Raw genomic sequence first — 22,595 nt, 5'->3', positions numbered from 1 at the left:
GTCTCCTCTTTACTCTCCAAATCACACCTCAACACCTGCGAACTTGACCCAATCCTGTCCCATCTCATCCGTAACCTTTCCACAGTCTTCATCCCAACCCTAACCCACCTCTTCAACCTGTCACTAACAACCGGTGTCTTCCCCTCATGTTTCAAACATGCCTGAATCACACCCATCCTCAAAAAGCCCTCCCTTAACCCATCCTCTCCGACTAGCTGCTATCACCCCATATCACTTCTGCCCTATGCCTCAAAACTACTGGAACAAGATGTCCACCTTGAACTGTCCTCCCACCTCTCCTCATGTTCCCTCTTCGACCACTTACAATCTGGCTTCAGACCACATCACTCTATTGAAACTGCCCTGACTAATGTCACCAACGACTTACTAACCACCAAACCCAAGTGACACTACTCCGTCCTCCTCCTCCTGGACCTGTCATCTTCCTTAGACACAGTGGACCATTCCCTCTTACTAGAGACTCTCTCATCTCTTGGCATCACGGTCCTGGCCCTATCTTGGATCTCTTCATACCTAACAGACCGGACATTCAGCATCTCCCACTCACACACTACCTCCTCATCTCACCCCTTGTTGGTGTCCCCAAGGCTCAGTCCTAGGACCCCTGCTCTTCTCCATCTACACCTTTGGCCTGGGACAGCTCATAGAGTCTCACGGCTTTCAGTACCACCTCTATGCTGATGACACACAGATCTACCTCTCTGGACCTGATATCAACTCCAGTCCTAACTAATCAGAATCCCACAATGTCTGTCCACTATTTCATCCTTCTTTTTTCCTAGATTTCTAAAACTTAACATGGATAAAACTGAATTCATCATCTTTCCCCCACCTCACTGAACCCCCCATCTAACCTATTCATTAAAGTTAATGGCTGTCCACTCCTCCTAGTAACACAAGCTCGCTGCCTCGGGGTAACCCTGGACTCTGATCTCTCCTTTAAACCACATATCAAAACCTTTTCCACTTCCTGTCGACTCCAATTCAAAAATATCTCCCGCATCCGCACATTCCTTAGCAAAGACTGCAAAAACACTAGTGCACGCCCTCATCATCTCCCGCCTTGACTACTGCAACCTCCTGCTCTGTGGACTCCCTCCTAACACTCTCGCACCCCTCCAATCTATTTTGAACTCTGCTGCCTGACTAATCCACCTGTCCCCCCCCTACTCCCTGGCCTCTCCCCTCTGTCAATCCCTTCACTGGCTCCCCATTGCCCAGAGACTCAAGTTCAAGACCCTAACGCTGGCATACAAAGCCATCCACAACCTGTCTCCCCCATACATCTGTGACCTAGTCTCCTGGTACTTACCTACATGCAACCTCCGATCTTCACAAGATCTTCTTCTCTACTCCCCTCTTATCCCCTCTTCCCACAATCGCATACAATATTTCTCCCGTGCATCCCCCCTACTCTGGAACTCTCTACCCCAACATATCAGACTCTCGCCTACCGTGGAAACTTTCAAAAGGAACCTGAAAACCTACCCCTTCCGACAAGCCTAAAACCTGCAGTAACCACCGCTCCACCATACTGCGGCACAACCAGCTCTACCCCGACCTACTGTATCCTCACCCATCCCTTGCAGATTGTGAGCCCTCGCGGGCAGGGTCCTCTCTCCTCCTTCTCCTCCTGTAGCAGTCGCTGACTCATTTTGTTAAGATTATTGTAAGTGTTTTTGCTATGTATACCCTCTTTTTCACATGTAAAGAGCCATGGAATAAATGGCGCTATAATAAATAATAATAATAATTATAGCTTGAAGCCCTATTTTAGGTAAAGGAATTCCAGGTGGGAAAAAAATTGTAGTTCCCTCCAGAATCTATCATATTACAGAACAAGTCTACACATAAGTGTTGCTCATGCATAGCATGAAAGAGAGCTTCAGGTTAAATACAATATTTAGAGGGTGTAATATTGGATGTGGCTTCCATTTTCTTGTGTTCTCCTCACAAGGTTATCCCAAGAACAACAAATCAAACAGTTTACAGTGAAATGTCCTTATTTTTAAAATGTTTATGAAGGGCAGTATATACAGTTTTATGAGACACTGTAAAGAAGAATCATTAAGACAAAGATTGGCAGTATTGTTTGGGCAGTGTTGAATACTGTATGGAAATATGATTTCGATTTTTTATTTAGTACAACAGTATTATTTGATACTGTATGGTATTTACTTGTAAACATTCAGGTAAAGAGTTAATATTTTGCAAGTTCCTCAAAACCCTTATTTTTTACAAAATTTGCCCTGATCATAGGTTCCAGTTTTGTCACAAGCATGAGGTCAAGGCTTAGAATTAAAAGGGTTGTCTAGCCTTCTGCTAAATCTCTGTAGTCACTCTATTTGACTGCAACCTTCTGAAACCTTACAGTGCGCGTACAACACGCCGACAGGATTCTGCATTTATGTATACAGTTTGCATACACGTGATCACATACCAACTAGCCATTCTCAGTCGCATTCAATATAAGTCAAATGAAGAAACCAAGCACCTCTAGTCGGAATGTCACCGTAAGTAAGCAAATCGCATGCTGTCATTAACATCACCACCCTCTCTCACAAACCGAAGAATTGAGACAGCGTGCGGTGCACATGCTGTAAGGATTCAGAAGTCTGAAGTCACATACAGTGACTGCAGACTTTTAGCAGAAGAATGAACAACCCCTTTAACTAGGCTGATTGCATTGGTAGTGTTATATTAGGGCATATACTTATAGTATCTAATTGAAAAATGTACTTTTCTGGCTTGAATGCATTAATTTTTTGGCTAAGAATCATTTTTGCAATTGGGCTTCATTAAAAATTTTCACTGTCTATTGCTGGCTGCATAATGAGTTAACTGAGAATCCATCAGTGAACTCATTCTGATGGTCTAGTGGGAGAGTTTCTAACTTTTTTATGTTTTGTTTTGTTGATGTGGTCTGATTTTTGACCACAGACCACATCAAAGTTGAATGTGCAGTGCAAGGAATCCAAGAGCCTGTAAAGCAAACTGTGCAAAATTTTTAATGAAACCAAATTTCACAAATTATCTTTAGCTCCAAATACATTCATTTATGTAAAAAACAGTCCCCATAGGTAAACAACACCTTTAAATAAAACCAGTTCAAGTTGAAATAATCATTTTCTGTAAGATTTTCTATTCAGTGAGATAAATTGGCAGCAATAGCAGACACCGATATAAGGACAAATCCTATTTTCGATCTCTATCTACAGCATATTTTATTTGAGGAACATTGAATTATTGTTTCTTTAATAATAATAATAAGCAAAACTATTAACCTTTGAAACATCTTGCCTTCATTTAATATGCACTTATAATGGGCCGCATGAGAAATTTAATAAAAGTATTCAAATCACAGTATAACACAGCAGAAATGTTTCAACAGCACAGTAAATTTGTTTTTAACACAAGACATGAAGTGTGAATGTGAAAATCCACTTAACTATGTGTGTAGGAGCTTCATTTAAGGCGGGTGTTAATGAAAGCCTGCAAACCTTTTTTTGACAGCATTAAATGTGTCATGTAAAAAAAATGAGTTTAGCACTTAAGATTGCTAAAGTCTCTAAAATGCATCTGATGTATGTACTAATGGATCAGATCTTGTTTAAATTTCCAATGGAAAATGTTCTTTCGACCAATAACTTATGATAAGTTATCCCTTAAAGGGGTTATCCGAGACTATTTAATTTTTTTTATTATGGGCCTATGAAGTAACAGGCAGGTACAGACCGTTTCTGCTAGCAAGTCAGCAGCTTTTGCTGATGTCAGGTGCTGTCGATCAGCATAACATCAGCAGTCACGCCCCATTGACAGAGCAACCGGAAAGAGGAAGAGCTGCTCTGTTAATGTGGAACAGCTGAATTGTCGGTAGGAGCAGTCAATGACCGTTCTGTGCTGGAGCCAGATAAAACAGGCAGTTACCTGCCTGTTAACCTATAGTAAAAAAAAAAAAAAATAATAATCCTGAATAACCCCTTTAAACAAATATAAATGAGATGGGGATCTTAAAGGGGTTGTTGAGGATTTGAAAAAAAAATGGCTGTTCCAGAAGAAACACCTGTCCATTGGTTCTGTTTGATCTTGCAGCCCAGCACTATTAAATTGACCGTGGCAGAGCTGCAAAACCACAGACAACCTGTGGACTGGAGTGGCAGTATTTTTAGAAGACAGCAGCCATAATTCTTTAATATTGTACAGCCCCTGTAAGTTATATTGAATTCTCTTGAATACATTCATAATTTCTATTAGAATAAATCGCTTGAAATATTCATAAATCCACGCAGTTAGAATGGACTGACAAAAGGGCTGTATCTATAGGGGATGTAGGCGTAACATTGATATCGATTATCTATTGAGGTATAGGAAGTTCAAGATACGTATTTCTTTGATATGTTAGCATTTGTTCAAATATATACAGCTTTTTGTTCTATTTATTTCTAAACATGCAACATGAAATCTGTTGGATATGATTCTACCAGACTAGCTAAGGCCGGTGTGAGATGAGCATATGAAATATAATCTGATTATCATCCAGAAAACTTAGATGATCAAATGAATGAAAATCGTCCAAGTGCCATACATGTGGTATCCATGTGTCTGTAATTTACAACATCCATGTAGAATCTGTGTGACATCGATTTCTATACACCTACATTTTAAAACGTACAGTACATGATCAAATACAGTTTTCTAGGTTAATAATTGCAGTATATCAGTAAAAATTGGATTTCGTATAGCAGGCGTCTGTTTAATATACTGATCTGAACCCCATAGTCCTAGTAATAGTCGAACACCACACTGACCAATGTAATTCGATTGGGCTGTTCAGATGACCATTTTTTTCACCTGGACTGAGTGTCCTTGTGGAAAAAATCATCATATGCACTATTCTCTTCCGAGTATCAGATGACACTCACCTATTCAAGTCTATGGGCAAGTGTCCATTGCTATTCAATGAGGCCGTGCAGATCTGCATATTTTTTCTCAGCTGTATTCAGCAAGAGAAAAAAATCGCAGCATGCTGCTAATTTCACTCCAAAATCGGACAGTGTGAGAAAAAAATCACATGCCATACGGACCATCAGTTTAGCATCCGATTTTACAGAAACATTACAATTCTGTAGCATAGGAAACTGTAAATGGCCCTGTAAAAGATTAATAGCTGCTGAGTAAAAAAACTAATTGCATTAGGACAGCACACGGATGACAAGTAAAAAAATTCGTACCACTCAGGGATGAGAGTGGACCGTTTTTTTTAATATACAAGTGTGAGCGAACCCTTTCTCGGACTCTCTCTGCGGTGCTCCCTCTGATATCTGAGTCCATAAATCACAATCTACATGGATCAAGTTTGAGGATGCTTGAATTCGGAATTAGGCACTGCTGTGTATCCAATCAGTAAGCCCACCCCTGAAAGTTAACCCCTTCCAGCTAATTGATAAAATAGCCCAACATCACTTTTTATTTATCGAGATTCCCCAAAAAAAACAAAGTGATCAAAATGTCATATGTTGCCCAAAATTGTACCAATAAAAATTTCACAGCTCAGTCAATGAAAAATTAAAAAGGCTTTTGTTCTGATATCATGGGCAACCCAACCTCACCGACACACTTATCCCATCCCTAACCCTTGTCTTCAGCCTATCACTAACTTCTGGTACCTTCCATTCTGCTATCAAACATGCCACAATCACGCCTATCCTCAAAAAGCCTTCCATTGGCCCGACTGCTATGTCCAGCTACCACCCCATTAATGCTGTTCCCATTTGCCTCAAAACTCTTTGAGCAACATGTCCAAGCAGAACTTTTCTCCCACCTCTCATTTAACTCACTCTTCGACAACCTACAATCTGGCTTCTGTCCCCATCATTCCACTGAAACTGCTCTGACCAAAGTTACTAACGATTTACTTACAGCCAATGCCAACAAATAATTATCTATACTCCTCCTTCTAGACCGATGCTCTGCCTTTGACACAGTTGACCACTGCGTCCTACTACAGATTCTCTCTTCCTTTGGCTTCAAAGACCTTTCCCTCTCCTGGATCTCCTCATACCTTTCCAACCGCACATTTAGCATCTCCCACTCCCACACTACCTCCTCATCCCAACCTATCTTTGTTACGGAGTCCCTCAAGGCTCTGTCCTAGGACCCCTACTCTTCTCTATCTATACCCTTGGCCTGGGACAACTCATAAAGTCCCAAGGCTTCCACTACCATCTGACGCTGATGACACTCAGATCTACCTTTCTGGCCCAGACATCACTTCTCTGGTGTGTCTATCAGCCATATCCTCCTCCTTCTCCTCTCGCTTCCTCAAGCTCAATGTGGACAAATCTGTACTCATTATCTTTCCTCCATCTCACGTATCTTCCCTACCTTATCTATCTATCTATCTATCTATCTATCACAATTAATGACACCATACTTTCCCCTGTATCGAAAATCCACTGTCTAGGAGTAACTCTTGACTCTGCCCTGTCCTTCAATCCACATATCCAAGCTCTCACCACTTCCTGTTGCCTCCAGCTCAAAAATATTTCCAGAATCCATCCTTTCCTCAACCATCAATTTACTAAAATGCTCGTGCATGCTCTCATCATTTCCCGCCTTGACTACTGCAACATCCTCCTCTGTGGCCTACCTGCTAACACTCTCGTACCCCTCCAGTCCGTCCTAAACTCTGCTGCCCGACTAATCCATCTCTCGCCTCACTACTCCTCTGCTTCTCCCCTCTGCAAATCCCTTCACTGGCTCCCAATGCTCCAACATATCCAGTTCGAACTACTAACACTGACTGTCTCCTCAGTATATCTCCGAACTAATGTCCCGATATCTTTCCGCACGCAATCTCTGATCCTCCCAAGACCTCCTTCTCTCCTCCACACTTATTCATTCCTCACCCAATCGCATCCAAGACTTTTCCCAAATATCCCCTATCACCTGGAATTCTGTGCCAACTCGTTCGATTATCTACCACATTCGGATCCTTCAGACGGAACTTGAAAACCCATCTCTTCCAGAAAACTTACAACCTGCAATGACCCCGCTGCCTCCTCACCACTACCAGAGCTGCCACCTCACCATCACCGAAGCTGCATAATAATAATAATAGTTATCTCATAGCATGGTTCTCATATCATGATTTTTATTTAAAAAAAAATATTTAATTGTGCAAAGTAGTGTAAACATAAAAAAATATTATACATTTAACATTGATATAATTCAATTAACTCAGAATAATAGCAAGGTTGTAAAAAGCAAGAAAAGTCATATGCACTCCAAAATGCTACTAATGAAAACTCATTAAGGGATCATTCACACTGGAATACAAGATGGAGGCATGCAATGCGAGAAAGCATCTCATTGCATTCTGATCAATGTTATTAAATGAGTCAGTGCTCATGTGCAAGTTTTTCCTCAGCTCCAATCAGACTGAGGAAAAAATTGCAGCATGCTGCAATTCCACTCGTATAACGGACGAGGCTCACCAATGTAAGCCAATGGGTGCGAAAGAAAAATCGAACTCCACACGTGTATGCCGTTCGATTATTATGCACAAATTTGAAAGGAACCATGAAATTGTTCCAGAAAATGAAGTATTTCTCCCAAAATTTATTGCAATTACACATGGTTTTGTTATAGACATGTTTATTTCCTTTGTGTCTATTGGAACAACACAAAAACACAGAGAAAGAAAAGCAAATTGGACATAATTTCACACAAAATCCGCAAAATGGGCTAGACACCCTCAATTTAATATTTGGTTGCACACACTTTGGAATAAACAACTGCAATCAATCACTTCCTATAACCATCAACAAGCTTCTTACACCTCTCAACTGGAATTTTGTACGACTCTTCTTCTGTAAACTGCTCCAGGTTGTAACAGGTCTGGGAGGCGGAACCTCTGAGCTACTATACAAGGGGGCGGTCCTTGTAAGGGAGCGGGTGGCAACCAGGGATGACGGGCAGGCAGTCACAGCAGGTGACCGGGACAGTCTCTGAGTGAATGGGCTGGAGGTCACGGCAAGTGACCGGGGCAGTCTCTGGATGAACGGGCAGGGGGTCACGGCAAGTGATCGGGGCAGTCTCTGGATGAACGGGCAGGGAGTTACGGCAAGTGACCGGGGCAGTCTCTGGGTAAAGGGTAGGTACGACCTGTGATGGCAGAGCCTCCAGGTAGGCTAGCAGGCAGATGGTAGATGTGTGCTCCCAGGTGAGCAAGCGAGAGTCTCTGGAATGGTAGGTGGTCACAGCACGTGACGGCGAAGCCTCCAGGTAGGCTAGCAGGCAGGTAACAGGTGGGCGCTCCCAGGTGAGCGGGCAGGAGTCTCTGGAATGGCAGATGGTCACAGCACGTGACGGCGGAGCCTCCAGGTAGGCTAGCAGGCAGGTAACTGATGTGCGCTCCCAGGTGAGCGGGCAAGCTGGTCCTTAGACAGACTGACAGGAGTTGGAAGGCAGACCGTCGGACCTCAGGCTAGCAGGCAGGTAGCAGATGTGCGCTCCCGGGTGAGCGGGCAAGCTGGTCCTTAGACAGACTGACTGGAGTTGGAAGGCAGACCGTCGGACCTCAGGCTGGCAGGCAGGTGACTGGATATCAGGCAGGACAAAGACAGCAAGCTGGCAGGAATCTGGCAGGTAACTGGCAACGGGACCTGAGGGCTGAAGCACAGGTGAGACACAGTGCAAACAACATTGCTCGGGCACCTCCATTTTGGAGGAGGTGCCTTTTATATGGGAGGTCCTCATGCAATTGGCCGGGGACTCCTTAGGACGGCGCGCGCGGTCCCTTTAAGAGAGGGGGAGCGCGCGCGCGCGTGCCCTAAGCACACTGCCGGGGAAGGAGCGCGCGCCGGAAGCAGCGGGGAGAGCAGCGCTGGAGGACGCCGCGCCAGGAGCGGGGAGGTGAGAGGGACGGCGTCTCTGCCTAGAACGGGGCAGAGACGCCGATGCTACACAGGTCTCTCATATTTGAAGGGTGTCTTCTCCCAACAGCAATTTTAAGATCTCTACACAGGTGTTCAATGAGATTTTGATCCGGACACATTGCTGACCACTTCAGGACTCTCAAGCGCTTTTTTTTTACATCCATTTCTGGGAGCTTCTTGAAGTATGTTAGGTGTCATTGTCCTGCTGGAAGACCCATGACCTAGGGCACAAACCCAGGTTTCTGACCCTGGGCACTACATTGCGACCCAAAATCCTTTGTTAATCTTCAGATTTCATGATGCCTTGCACACAGTCAAAGCACCCAGTGCAGAGGCAGCAAAACAGCACCAAAACATATTTGAACCTCCATCATATTTGACTGTAGGTACTGTGCTCTTTCTTTGTCTTTGTAGGTCTCATTCAATTTCCGGTAAACAGTAGAATGACGTGTGTTACCAAAAAGCTCAGTCTTGGTCTCATCTGTCTACAAGACAGTTTTCTAGAAAGATTTTGGCTTATTTACGTACATTTTGACAAACTGCAGTCTAGGTTTTTTATTCCTGCGTTAGCAGTGGAGTCCTCCTGCCATAGAGTTTAATTTCATTCAAATGTTGATGGACAGTTTGCACTGACACTGATGCACACTGAGCCTGCAGTACAGCTTGAATTTCTTTGGAACTTGATTGGGGCTGTTTATCCACTATCTGGACTATCCTGCGTTGCAACCTTTCATTAATTTTTCTCAAATACTCAAATACCAAATACTCAACATGTGCACGTAGCCTTAATACTTTTCTTCACAGGAAATGATCAGAAAATGTTTTTTTTTATTACATTTCATTGGATTTTTCTCAAATAGTTATGCCAGATAACCATCAACATTGCTTTAATAAATTTGCCCTATATACATTCGTTTTTATATTTATGTCTGCTTTAACTAAAAGGCATTAAAATGTATTAATACAATATTTATTAAAATATTTGTGATTGATTTATGACCTTTACTTATAGATTGTTAAAAAATATATTTATATTTGTAATGAAGATTGTTAAAAAATATATTTATATTTGTAATGAAAGAAACAATGTATGCTTTCACAGTAATGATCTGGATATACCGTAGATAGAAATGGGAGGAATCCTTTGTTTCTTTCCCAAGTGTATGTATGTGCATGCTTTTTATCTTTCCTGCATGAATAAAACATTTCAGAGTTTTTGTAAGGCAAATACATGTTTCTTTTCTTTCCTCCTCATATGAATCCCACTCAGTGGAATATTTTATTTTTAAGTATGATTGATAGGTAAGAAAGTTTTGAAATATTTTTTTTCATCTGCCTTCAGAAGGAGTTGCTTAAGTCATCAGTGGAGCACACAAAAAAATGTGTAAAAAGCTAGAAAATTATAGGTGTTTCATAAAAAACACAGAGGCCTTTGTCTTTTTTGAAGAAGTAAAATCGCTTTTTTTCCTACGTTTTTTTTTTTTTTCTATACCGTAATTTCCTTAAGAAAAAAAACACAACTTACTTGAAATTGCATAGGGGGATTTAACAATACCCCAGTGGTAATCACTAACAAGTCTCATTTTGGACTGAATTTGACAGCGAGATTTGATTGCCTTTCTATAATCAGACTGAAATCTATGTTCCTAGAAGAATAAATGATTTTTCGGGAGGGGGTGAAGAGAGGAGAGAGGTTTGTTAGTTGTTATTATCCAAGGGTTGGCTACACCCCTCAGCAACTCTGAAGTAAAATGCTTTAAACAGAATTGTGGCTAGAATTAACCCTGTAATTTTCAAAGAAGCGAATGGTCTTGCATCTTGCATTCTGGTCCCATGTAAGGCTATATTCCTATGATGAGTATTTGGTCAGTTTTTTATATTGCATAATTTCTGCAGCATTTCTGTACCTTTTTGGTAAATTAGGTTATTTTTTTAATTGCATTTTTAGTGTGTTTTTTTCCATGCGCTTTTATTCCATTTTTAAAGCTGTGGTTTTTGTCTCTTTTTGGTATGTCATGTTTTACATAGAGCTGCTTTGTTTTTTATACTACCTGGTATTTGGCTTTGACAAAACTTTATTGATACAGTCATGTGGATCATATGTGCTTTTAGGCTATGTACACACAAAGCGTTTTTGATGCGTTTTTGTGGCTGTTTTTCCGCCATGGAAACGCATCAAAAATGCTTGTTAATAGGTCTGCCAGCAATGGTAATCCTGATGTGCTATGCACATGATGCGGAAATTTCCACTCAGGATTAGCATTGCGGAAAAAAACACAGCATGTCCATTATGCCAAGCGTTTCCGGAGTTTTCCCCGCCCATTGACTTTGATTGAAACACAGCTAATCCACAGATATATGCGGATTTGCTGCATTTCAATTAAAGCCAATGAGCAGGAAATGCTCCAGAAACGTGGTGCGGGTGGTACCCAAGTTGGGAGAGGAGGACTACAACTCCTCTCATCCGACCGCCGCTCCCGCTGATAACAGTGAGAGCAGCGCTGCTGAGGGGAACAGTAGTTCTCCTCAGCAGAGCCGGGAACCACCGGCAGTGGAAAAAAAAAAAAAACTTCATACTCACCTGTTCGGCAGCCCCCGGTGTCCTCCTAGTCCATGGTTATGTTATCTCCCCAGCGGATGGTGGTATGCTCAGCTGATCGCTCACGTGACCTCCCCATAGGAACATTCAGAAGAACGTTCCCATGGTGGTAAGTTCACCGGGGCTGATCAGCTGATCTTCAGCTGATGAACCCCAGTGACCTCTTGCAGCAGCATGTATACTGATAGGAGTGATTTTACACTACTGTCAGCATACACTGCTGTCTTCTACAGCAATGACATCAGTGATTGCTGATGTCACTGCTGTAGAAGTGACCCAGATCGCCGTGGGAAATCCTTGGCGGTACGTGGACTGCGTCGTTGACGTTGGACAGGTGAGGGATATGGTTGTTTGTTATTTTACGTTTTTTTCAGAAGATTGATGGATTCGCGGACAGAGGGTAATAATAAAAACTGTAGAACCGCGTGTTTTTTATTTCATAAAAATACTTTATTCTGGCCTTGTCTTTTATTGAAAAAGCAGTGACTATTTTACTACGCGATTAGTAATGGGGGGGTCTTATAGACACCCTCCATTACTAACCTGGGCTTCACGTCAGCTGCCAATACAAGGCTGACGTGACCCCCAACCCCATTACCCTACTTGCCACCGCTACAGGGCAGTGGGAAGAGCGGAGGGTAAGAGCCAGAGTTGGCGCATCTTATTGATGCGCCATTTCTGGGACTGCTGAGGGGTGATATTAATAGCCGTGGAGGGGGCTAGTATTCATGGCCCCTTCCCTGGCTATTAATATCAGCCCGCAGCTGTCTGTTTAGCCTTTGCTTGTTAGATTTTATAGGGGGACCCCAGGTCAATTTTTTTCTGGGGTCCCCCTGTAATCTAGTCAGTAAAGTCTAAACAAACAGCTGTGGGCTGATATTAATAGCCAGGGAACATTATTAGCTAATGGCCCCTTCCCCATCTACTAATATCAGCCCCCAGAGGTCGGCTTTCCCTCTGCTGGTTATAAAAATGACACGGGAGCCCACACCATTTTTTTTTTAATTTTAGGCTCTGTGCCCACGATCCGAACATAGCAGCGCTTTGGACACATATTTTTGCTGAGTCCAAAACATTGCATTCTATTGAACGCAGGTACATCCACATGTGTTCATTGAAGCATGCAGATTTACTGCATTCTATACATTCTAGTGGTCAAATTTATGTTGCGGAGACTAGCGACTCCGCAAGAGAATTTGACATGCTGCGGTCCTGAAAGACGCGCCGCATGTCAGTGTCCGCGGGTGATTCACAGCCTCTGATGCACGCATAGTGGAAATGGGATTTCTAGAGATCCCATCCACTATGCTGTAACATCTGGACGCTGCAGGTTTGACGCTGTATAAACACGCAGCGTCAAACCTGCAGCTGCTCCAGACCATGGCCATGTACCCACACTTATCCAATTTCTGTAGCGGACACTCTAGTCTCCGCTGCAGATTTTGACCGACTGAAGTGTCATTATACGCGGTGGATTCACAAGTACCGACAACAAAAGTGCGGCATTAGAACACAGCGTTTTGGACGCAACAAAAATACGCTGCGTCCAAAGCGCTGTTGAGTGCTGATTGGGGGGACGTAGCAGCTAACGAAACAGCTGTGAGCTGTTAATAATGGCCAGGGACCATGTTTGCAAATGGCACCTTCCCAGGCTAAAAATACCTGCTCACAGCAGCCGCATAAATTACATGAAAAGAAATGCTAATGAAGATTGGGTGTATGGGATCGGCTGACATCTAGCTCTTTTGTTTGGTTATGACAAGGTGTCAATCAGACCTTTTCATAACCAAACCTAATTAAAGTAAAGTAAAAAGTTAAATAAACACACAGACACAGAGCAAACACTTTATTTGAAATACAACATACATTCTTTAATCATTTAAATTAACCAATATACTCACCCCAGTTCTGAAGGTAATCCAAGGGTTTAAGCAATGTGTTATGCACATGCCCGGGCTGACTGGCGTGTGCATGATTTAGTGATTCCACTGTGCAATGAACCGGAGAGTGCCTAGAGGGGCGTGACTAAGTATCAACCCGATCCGACCAAGGTCGCATGAAGGCTAACGACGCCGTGCACCAGGGAGTAACCGAGCTGAGGGACCAGGTGCTACTCCAGGCCAGACCCCGGACACGGCTGTTGACCCACACCGGGGAATGCAGGAACAGGCAGGTTAGGCTGGTACACAGACAGGTGGGTATTGGCAGGCACGGCTGGCATGCAGACAGGTGGGCACTGGCAGGCATGGCTGGAGTGCAGACAGAAGGATACCGGCAGGCACGGCTGGTATGCAGACAGGAGGGTACTGACAAGTACGGCTGGCGGGCAGACGGGGAGGTACTAGCAGGTTGGAGCACAGGCTGGATAGGGTCCAGTACAAACTGGGATTCAGGAACAGAACCGCAGATGCGGTAGACAAGCAGAGAAGAGAGGAACCGCCGGAGCGGTGGGCAAGGCGGAGCAGAGAGGTACCGCCGGAGCGGTGAGCGAGGCAGAGCAGGGAGGAAACACCGGAGTGGTGAGCGAGGCAGAGCAGGGAGGAAACACCGGAGCGGTGAGCAAGGCAGAGCAGGGAGAAACCGCTGGAGCGGTGAGCAAGGCAGAGCAGGGAGAAACCGCCGGAGTGGTGAGCAAGGCAGAGCAGAGAGGACAGGGCCCTGTTCACACTGAACAGACTGGAAGGGAAAAGCAGAACCAGATACACTCAAGGTACTTGCAATGAAGTAGCGAGTGGACTCCAAACTCACAACAGAAGTACAGAGACATCCAGTAGGAGTTAGGTGCAGGTTCAGAGACTGCAGGAAAAGGGAAGTTACGGACACAGAGACAAACAGGCTAGGAGAGTGTTCAGACAGGAACTGACACTGAAACAAGATACAGGAGCGAGTCTCGGTATACCTCCCCCAGAGAGGCGGACAAACAGGCTAGGAGAGTGTTCAGACAGGAACTGACACTGCAACAAGATACAGGAGCATGTATGGGTATACGGCCCCCAGAGAGGCGGACAAACAGGCTAAGAGATAGTTCAGACAGGCCTGGGAATACAGCCCCCAGGTTGGGGGAGGGGAGGGGAGGGGAGGGGAGGGGACCTGGCACATCAGAGGCAAGGAGCCCTCTGAAGGTAAGAGTTGCTCAGGCACCAGCTTCAGGGTGGAGGGGGTTTAAATATCCAGTGACAGACAGCAATAGGCTGGAGACGCATTAGGGGTGTGCCCACAGCAGCTACAAGAAACAGGAAGTAACCGGGCCGCCACCCTAAGCAGTCAGGACAGGGACAAGCAGACAGCAAGAACAGAAGCCAGGCTGGCAGACTGGACTGAAGATTAAGTTTGCGATCTTGCATAGTGGGAGATGGTGCACTATGCAAGTACGCCGCCAGGTATGTTACACAATGTCCCACCAAATAACTTTATTTAGCTCCAAAAAGCATTCATTGATGTACAAAAACGCCTCAAAAAATGCGTCAAAACCAGGCGGAATTTCCTCAGCGTTTTTCCTGCCAAGGAGATGCGGAAACGCTCAGGAAAGTTCTGCTTCAAATCCTGATCGTGCGCACATAGCCTTAGTGCTTTTTTGGCTACGTTCCCACAATGAGTTTTTGGTGCATTTTTGATGTTGCAGAATTTCTGCACCATTTCTACACCTATTATTTAAATTAGGTTACTAGCTTTTTTTCATTGTGTTTTTGTGTGGGTTCTTAACATGCTTTTTAATCGTGTTTTTGATGCTGCATTTTCTGTCTCTGGTGTGTCATGCTATAAATAAAGCTGCTTTGCTTTTGATCCTTTTTTTTTTTTACTTTGACAAAACTTTATTGACATACATTGGTGTGGATTACACACTAAAAACGCATGTGCATTTTTTTACCTGTGGATTTTCCACACCTAATGCAAATCTATGGAGAAATTCCGCACAGAAAACTCAACAAACCTGCAAGCGTCATTGACGTGCTGCAGATTTGAAAAACACACCGCAGGTCAGTTTACATAGTGTTAAAAAGAAGCACAGTGGGCACGAGATAAATCCCATTACATTTTGCTAGAACTGTAAGATGCTGCGTTTTTGACAAAAAGCTCATTGTAGGAACGTAGCTTTATACATGTGGATTTTCTGCATTTAAGGCCATGTTCACACGTTCAGTATTTGGTCAGTATTTTACATCAGTATTTGTAAGTCAAAACCAGGAGTGGGTGAAAATTACAGAAGTGGTGATGTGTTTCTATTGCACTTTTCCTCTGATTGTTCCACTCCTGATTTTGGCTTACAAATATTAATGCAATTCTAGGCTCTGAGCCCACTGTGTGTTTTTGGTGAGTTTTTGATTCTGCGTATTTTTTCTGTGTCTAAAACGCAGCATCATTTTTTGCCATGTTTTTTATTCTTTTTTTTGTATTAATTTTGTGTTTTTTTTTAAAAAAAAAAAAATATTTCTACAGGTTTTTTTTAAAAAAACTTTTTTATCAAGTCCCTCCATGGGATATCAAATTTTCCTGCCCTGATCGCTGATCTAATACTCTGCAATGCTTTTGCACTGCAGGGTATTAGATCAGTCTCTCTCACACGGGCAGGAGGCATGTTAGCGAGTGAGCTGACGCGATCGTCGCACTGTATACAGTCCAGACCAAAAGTTTGGACACACCTTCTTATTTAAAGATTTTTCTGTATTTTCATGACTTTGAAAATTGTACATTCACATTGAAGGCATCAAAACTATGAATTAACACATGTGGAATTATATACTTAACAAAAAAGTGTGAAACAACTGAAAATATGTCTTATATTCCAGGTTCTTCAAAGTAGCCACCTTTTGCTTTGATGACTGCTTTGCACACTCTTGGCATTCTCTTGATGAATTTCAAGAGGTAGTCACCAGAAATGGTCTTCCAAAAATCTTGAAGTAGTTACCATAGATGCTTAGCATTTGTTGGCCCTTTTGCCTTCACTCTGTGGTCCAGCTCACCCCAAACCATCTCGATTGGGTTCAGGTCTGGTGACTGTGGAGGCCAGGTCATCTGGCGTAGCACCCCATCACTCTCCTTCTTGGTCAAATATCCCTTACACATCCTGGAGGTGTGTTTGGGGTCATTGTCCTGTTGAAAAATAAATGATGGTCGAACTAAACGCAAACTGGATGGAATAGCATGCCGCCGCAAGATGCTGTGGCAGCCATGCTGGTTCAGTATGCCTTCAATTTTGAATAAATCCCCAACAGTGTCACCAGCAAAGCACCCCCACACCATCACACCTCCTCCTCCATGCTTCACGGTGGGAACCAGGCATGTAGAGTCCATCCATTCACCTTTTCTGCGTCGCACAAAGACATGGTAGTTGGAACCAAAGATCTCAAATTTGGACTCATCAGACCAAAGCACAGATTTCTACTGGTCTAATGTCCATTCCTTGTGTTCTTTAGCCCAACAAGTCTCTTCTGCTTGTTGCCTGTCCTTAGCAGTGGTTTCCTAGCAGCTCTTTTACCATGAAGGCCTGCTGCACAAAGTCTCCTCTTAACAGTTGTTGTAGAGATGTGTCTGCTGCTAGAACTCTGTGTGGCATTGACCTGGTCTCTAATCTGAGCTGCTGTTAACCTGCGATTTCTGAGGCTGGTGACTCGAATAAACTTATCCTCAGAAGCAGGGGTGATTCTTGGTCTTCTTTTCCTGGGGCGGTCCTCATGTGAGCCAGTTTCTTTGTAGCGCTTGATGGTTTTTGCAACTGCACTTGGGGACACTTTCAAAGTTTGCCCAATTTTTCGCACTGACTGACCTTCATTTCTTAAAGTAATGATGGCCACTCGTTTTTCTTTACTTAGCTGCTTTTTTCTTGCCTTAATACAAATTCTAACAGTCTATTCAGTAGGACTATCAGCTGTGTATCCACCAGACTTCTGCACAACACAACTGATGGTCCCAACCCCATTTATAAGGCAAGAAATCCCACTTATTAAACCTGACAGGGCACACCTGTGAAGTGAAAACCATTTCCGGTGACTACCTCTTGAAGCTCATCAAGAGAATGCCAAGAGTATGCAAAGCAGTCATCATAGTTTTGATGCCTTCAGTGTGAATGTCCAATTTTCATAGTCATGAAAATACAAAAAAATCTTTAAATGAGAAGGTGTGTCCAAACTTTTGGTCTGTACTGTATATGGAGGGTGGAGTTAGGCAGTCAGTTAGTTGTTGGAGAGCATGCTGACGCTGTGAGTAGCGAAGACGCAGCACGTCTGCTGCTGAGTTCAGAGGGCCCCGAGTGTGGCCAACGGCAAGGATGAGAGGAGAGAGGAGTTGAAGGGGTCCGCGCCTACAGGGTTCAGGCCAGCCACTGTTACATATCCCCCCAGCATCCATTGGCCCGGCTGCCGAGTACCCCATTGCCCCGGGGGCGCGTCAACTTCTGGCGTCACGAACAGGAGTGCGTGCATGTTGCCACCGGGTACTGTGTGCCTTAAAGAACTGTATTGCATACCGTGGTGAAGTTTTACCGCCAATTGCCGCTGCTTCCCGCCAATGTCCGCCATTTTCGAGACGCCGCGCCGGAAGAAGAGGGGCGTAACCGCGGGAATTGGAGAGGAGAGACTGCTGGAAGAGCGCGAAGCTCAAGCCCCGCCTCTCGCTCTGATGCAGCACCTGGAAGCGTCAGGTCCTGGAAGGAGACCGTCGTCTACGGAGCTGCGGCCTACCCGATTAAAGAAGCAGGAGGTAGGCTTGACTCGCCCCCTGGGCCTGTGTTGTGCAGGTGATACCCAGAGCCGGATCGCTGGTGGGATGCTGGGGGTGGTAGTCTCAGTGTGGCGGCGACCCGGTCCGTGGCTCAGGGTGGTCAAACCAGTGGCAGTCTTAGTGTAATAACAAATGTCCGACTACGCCACCCGTGGATTGCAGTCAGTGGGGACCGCCGCTGCGCTGCAGGCTGCTGAGGCTGATGTTGTAAGCGCAGCCAAGTATGGGATAACTCCCCATGGGAGAAGTATTGCCTCAGGGCAGCTAGTGTGGATGATGGGAGTGATGGTGTGAGCGTCCCAGTACTAATGGTGCTGGTGCGGCGATGAAACACAGAGACGTGTGGTGCAGTTCAGGGTCTTTACCGATGGTATAAAGCAGACCCTCCCGGGAGTACTGGTTAGCAGTAGAGGCCTGGTCAGTCTGTGAGCAAGCAGGATCTCCCCCTGGCCAGGTGGAGTTGTAGGCCTCCCCGTCTGTCTGCACTCTTTCCTGGCTACCTTGCTCTATGCGGGTAGAAGTAGCCCACTTCCCTGCGTATACCGTGTGGTGCTCACCCGTATGGCCGGTGACTTGGGGCCTTCTGTTAGCCTCTGCTCCCCGACGGCGGTGCTGGTCCCTTGCTTGTGACCGTGCCTCCGGGCTTCTAAGGCCAGAGGACCTGGAATCCCCTGCCGGTTGGATTCTGCTGCTGGACCTGGATGTCCCCACAGCCTCGGACTCCATATCCGGGTTTAGTGTCTTCAGCCAAGGCGAGCTATCTAGCTTCCAGCCTTTGGCACTCACTCCTGCTCCTACAGAGCTCTTGCTGTATCTTTCCCTCTCCAAGCTCTGACTCTCTAATCCCGCCCCAGACCCAGTTTATAAGGGCAGATTCCTCCCCTCCCAGGTCTGGGCGGGCAGTGTTGCATGCTTAGGGCTCCTGACCAGAGAAACCTCCCACTTGCTCTCAGACATAATATTTCTATTACTGTGGCAACCAGACCCCTGGGGTGCCACATTCCCCCCTAGTAAATTTTAGTACTCCGGGACTAAACACATTTTTAAAGAAACATAAATACAAGGGTATAAACGATAATACAATAACATATTTCCTCCTTTTCCTCCTTTTCCTCTACGGGTTGAGGGTCTTCCTGATCTTCATCTGTGCTTTGCAACTTCTCGGGGCACTTTTTCAGGTGGTCTCTGGAGACAGTGGCTGTGGTCTCTCCTCCATCCTTGCTGATGACGTACACCTTTGGATTATTGTGGCTTGAGGGCAGTACGGTGTACGGGTCCTCTTCCCACTGGTCGTCCAACTTATGGAGCCGCCTTTTTCTTTTCAAGACCTGCTCTCCAGGTACCAGGGGAACAGCGGGAGCATGTTGGTTATAAGTCCTCTCCTGCCTTTCTCTTGATTGACAGAGACTTCGCTCGACGCTCTCCTGTACTTTCCGGTACTGCTGCTGCCGTTCTGTATCCCAGTCTGCCTCTGGCAAGGTGTCCTCGGGTGTCAGGACTCCCATATCCAGGTCAACAGGCAGCTTACCAGGTCTTGCTCTCATTAGGTAAGCCGGGGTACAGTTGGTGGAACCTACCAGGATGTGGTTGTACAGGTCCACCAGATCGGGCAGTTTCTCAGGCCACAGGCTGCGTTCTTCCAGGGGCAATGTTTTTAGCAGATCTATCACCACCTGGTTCATCTTTTCGCAGAGTCCGTTGGTCTGCGGGTGATAGGGCGTTGTTCTTATCTTCTTGCAGCCATACAGGTTGCAGAACTCCTGGAAGACCTCTGCTTCGAAGGCTGGTCCTTGGTCTGTCAACACTTGCTCCGGGTACCCGTGTGGACGGCAGAAGTGCTGCTGGAAGGCTCTAGCTGCTGTTTGAGCCGTTAAGTCCTTGACGGGAACCACCACCAGGAACCGGGAGTAGTGATCTACGATTGTGAGGGCGTAGACATACCCAGATCTGCTCGGAGCCAGCTTCACATGGTCCAGGGCTACCAGTTCCAGTGGCTGTCTGGTGATGATGGGCTGCAGGGGAGTCTTCTGGCTGGCACGGTCCTTTCTTCTAAGGTTGCACGGGCCACAGTCTCTGCACCACCTCTCGATGGCTCCTCTCATGCCTACCCAGTAGAACCGTTCACGCAATAAGTACTCCAGCTTCTTCCATCCAAAATGTCCTGCTCCGTTGTGGTATGCCTCCAGAACCATAGCCGCGTCTCTTCTTGGGACCACTACCTGCCAGGTCAACTCATGTGTTCAAGAGTTAACCATTCTCCGGCACAGCTTCTCCCTGTAGAGGAACAGTTTACTTTTCTCCTTCCACAGTTGCTTGGTCTCCTCCGGAGCGTCTGGGTCAAGACGGGCATCGGCCTGTGTCAGCATTTCCTTCACCAGACGGACTGCGGGATCACTGTCTTGCGTTTCTGCCCAGCTGTAGTGGGGCAAGGGATTGAACGTCACAGAGCGCCTGTCCTTCACACGGTGGGAATACAGGGTAATCCCATGACGGTGGAACGCAGGGAGCTCGACTTCTTCCAGATCTTCTGGATCTTCCCCTACGTCCGGTAAGTTTGGCATTCTAGACAGGGCATCCGCATTGGCATTTGAGCGTCCCGCCCGGTATTTGATGGTGAATTCATAGTTGGACAGGCGGGCCATCAATCTCTGCTGCAGGGCACCGAGCCTTGCAGTGTCCAGGTGTGTCAACGGGTTGTTATCCGTGTACACGGTGAACTTGGAAGAGGCAAGGTAATGCTTGAAACGTTCGGTCACTGCCCACACCACTGCCAGGAACTCCAGCTTGAATGAGCTATAATTCTCAGGGTTCCTCTCCGTGGGCCGTAGCTTTCGGCTGGCGTAAGCGATTACCCGTTCTTTCCCCTGCTGGATCTGGGACAGTACGGCTCCTAGCCCGATGTTGCTTGCGTCCGTGTGGAGGATAAAGGGCAGGCTGTGCCAGGATTTCATCCCCCGTGAGGGCCATCTTCAGCTGGCAGAAGGACTCCTCTTCCAGCTTTTCCCACCTGAAGGGCGGCTTCTGGTTTTTGGCTTTCCGAGCTTGATCTATCAGGAGGTCCTGCATAGGGGCTGCCATTTTGGTGAAACCGGGAATGAATCTTCGGTAGTAGCCTACCAACCCGAGGAACTGCCGCACTTCCTTTATGCTGGAGGGTCTTGGCCAGTCTTTAATCACGGTGATCTTATCGGGGTCGAGAGCCACTCCGTCAGCACTCACCACGTGTCCCTGATGTTGTAAGCGCAGCCAAGTATGGGATAACTCCCCACGGGAGAAGTATTGCCTCAGGGCAGCTAGTGTGGATGATGGGAGTGATGGTGTGAGCGTCCCAGTACTAATGGTGCTGGTGCCGCGATGAAACACAGAGACGTGTGGTGTAGTTCAGGGTCTTTACTGATGGTATAAAGCAGACCCTCCCGGGAGTTCTGATTAGCGGTAGAGGCCTGGTTAGTCTGTGAGCAAGCAGGATCTCCCCTGGCCAGGCGGAGTTGTAGGCCTCCCCGTCTATCTGCACTCTTTCCTGGCTACCTTGCTGTAAGCGGTTACAAGTAGCCCACGTCCCTGAGTATACCGTGTGGTGCTCACCCGTATGGCTGGTGACTTGGGGCCTTCTGTTAGCCTCCGCTCCTGGATGGCGGTGCTGGTCCATTCTTGCGACTGAGCCTCCGGGCTTCTATGGCCAGAGGACCTGGAATCCCCTGCCGGCTGGTTTCTGCTGCTGGGTGTATATCAGTCCCCACAGCCTCGGACTCCGGTGTCCGGTTGTAGTGTCCTCAGCCAGGGCGAGCTCTGCTCAGCTCCAGCCCCTGGTCTTCAGCTACTGTTCCTACAGAGCTCCTGCTGTATCTTTCCCTCTCCAAGCTCTAACTCTCTAATCCCGCCCCAGACCCAGTTTATAAGGGCAGATTCCTCCCCTCCCAGGTCTGGGCAGGCAGTGTTGCATGCTTAGGGCTCCTGACCAGAGAAACCTCCCACTTGCTATCAGACATAATATTTCTATTACTGTGGCAACCAGACCCCTGGGGTGCCACAGATGACCAGCAAGCCGCCGCAGCACCGGATAACGCTCCTGATGCTCAACTAGCGCCCGGCTCAGGCTGGGGCGGCCGCCCCACCAGCAGCGGTCGTGACTCCGTTGATACCCATGGCCATGCCGTATATCCCTTCATTGACGGCTGAAACAAAGATGCAAACAGTGCCCCCTAGCGAGCTGGACAACCTGCGCTCTGAAGTGCGTCAGCTGAGTAAAACCCTGGCCACTGTCCTGAGCACCCTGCAGTTACAGGCGGAGCCTGAGCCGGAAGGAAGGATCCTACTTG

Source organism: Phyllobates terribilis, unplaced genomic scaffold (assembly GCF_046119375.1).
Source record: "Phyllobates terribilis strain yellow unplaced genomic scaffold, ASM4611937v1 Scaffold_1__5_contigs__length_1240528914, whole genome shotgun sequence".
NCBI lineage: Eukaryota > Metazoa > Chordata > Amphibia > Anura > Dendrobatidae > Phyllobates > Phyllobates terribilis.
The sequence above is the reverse complement of the archived record's forward strand: the minus strand, read 5'-3'. Positions refer to the sequence as shown.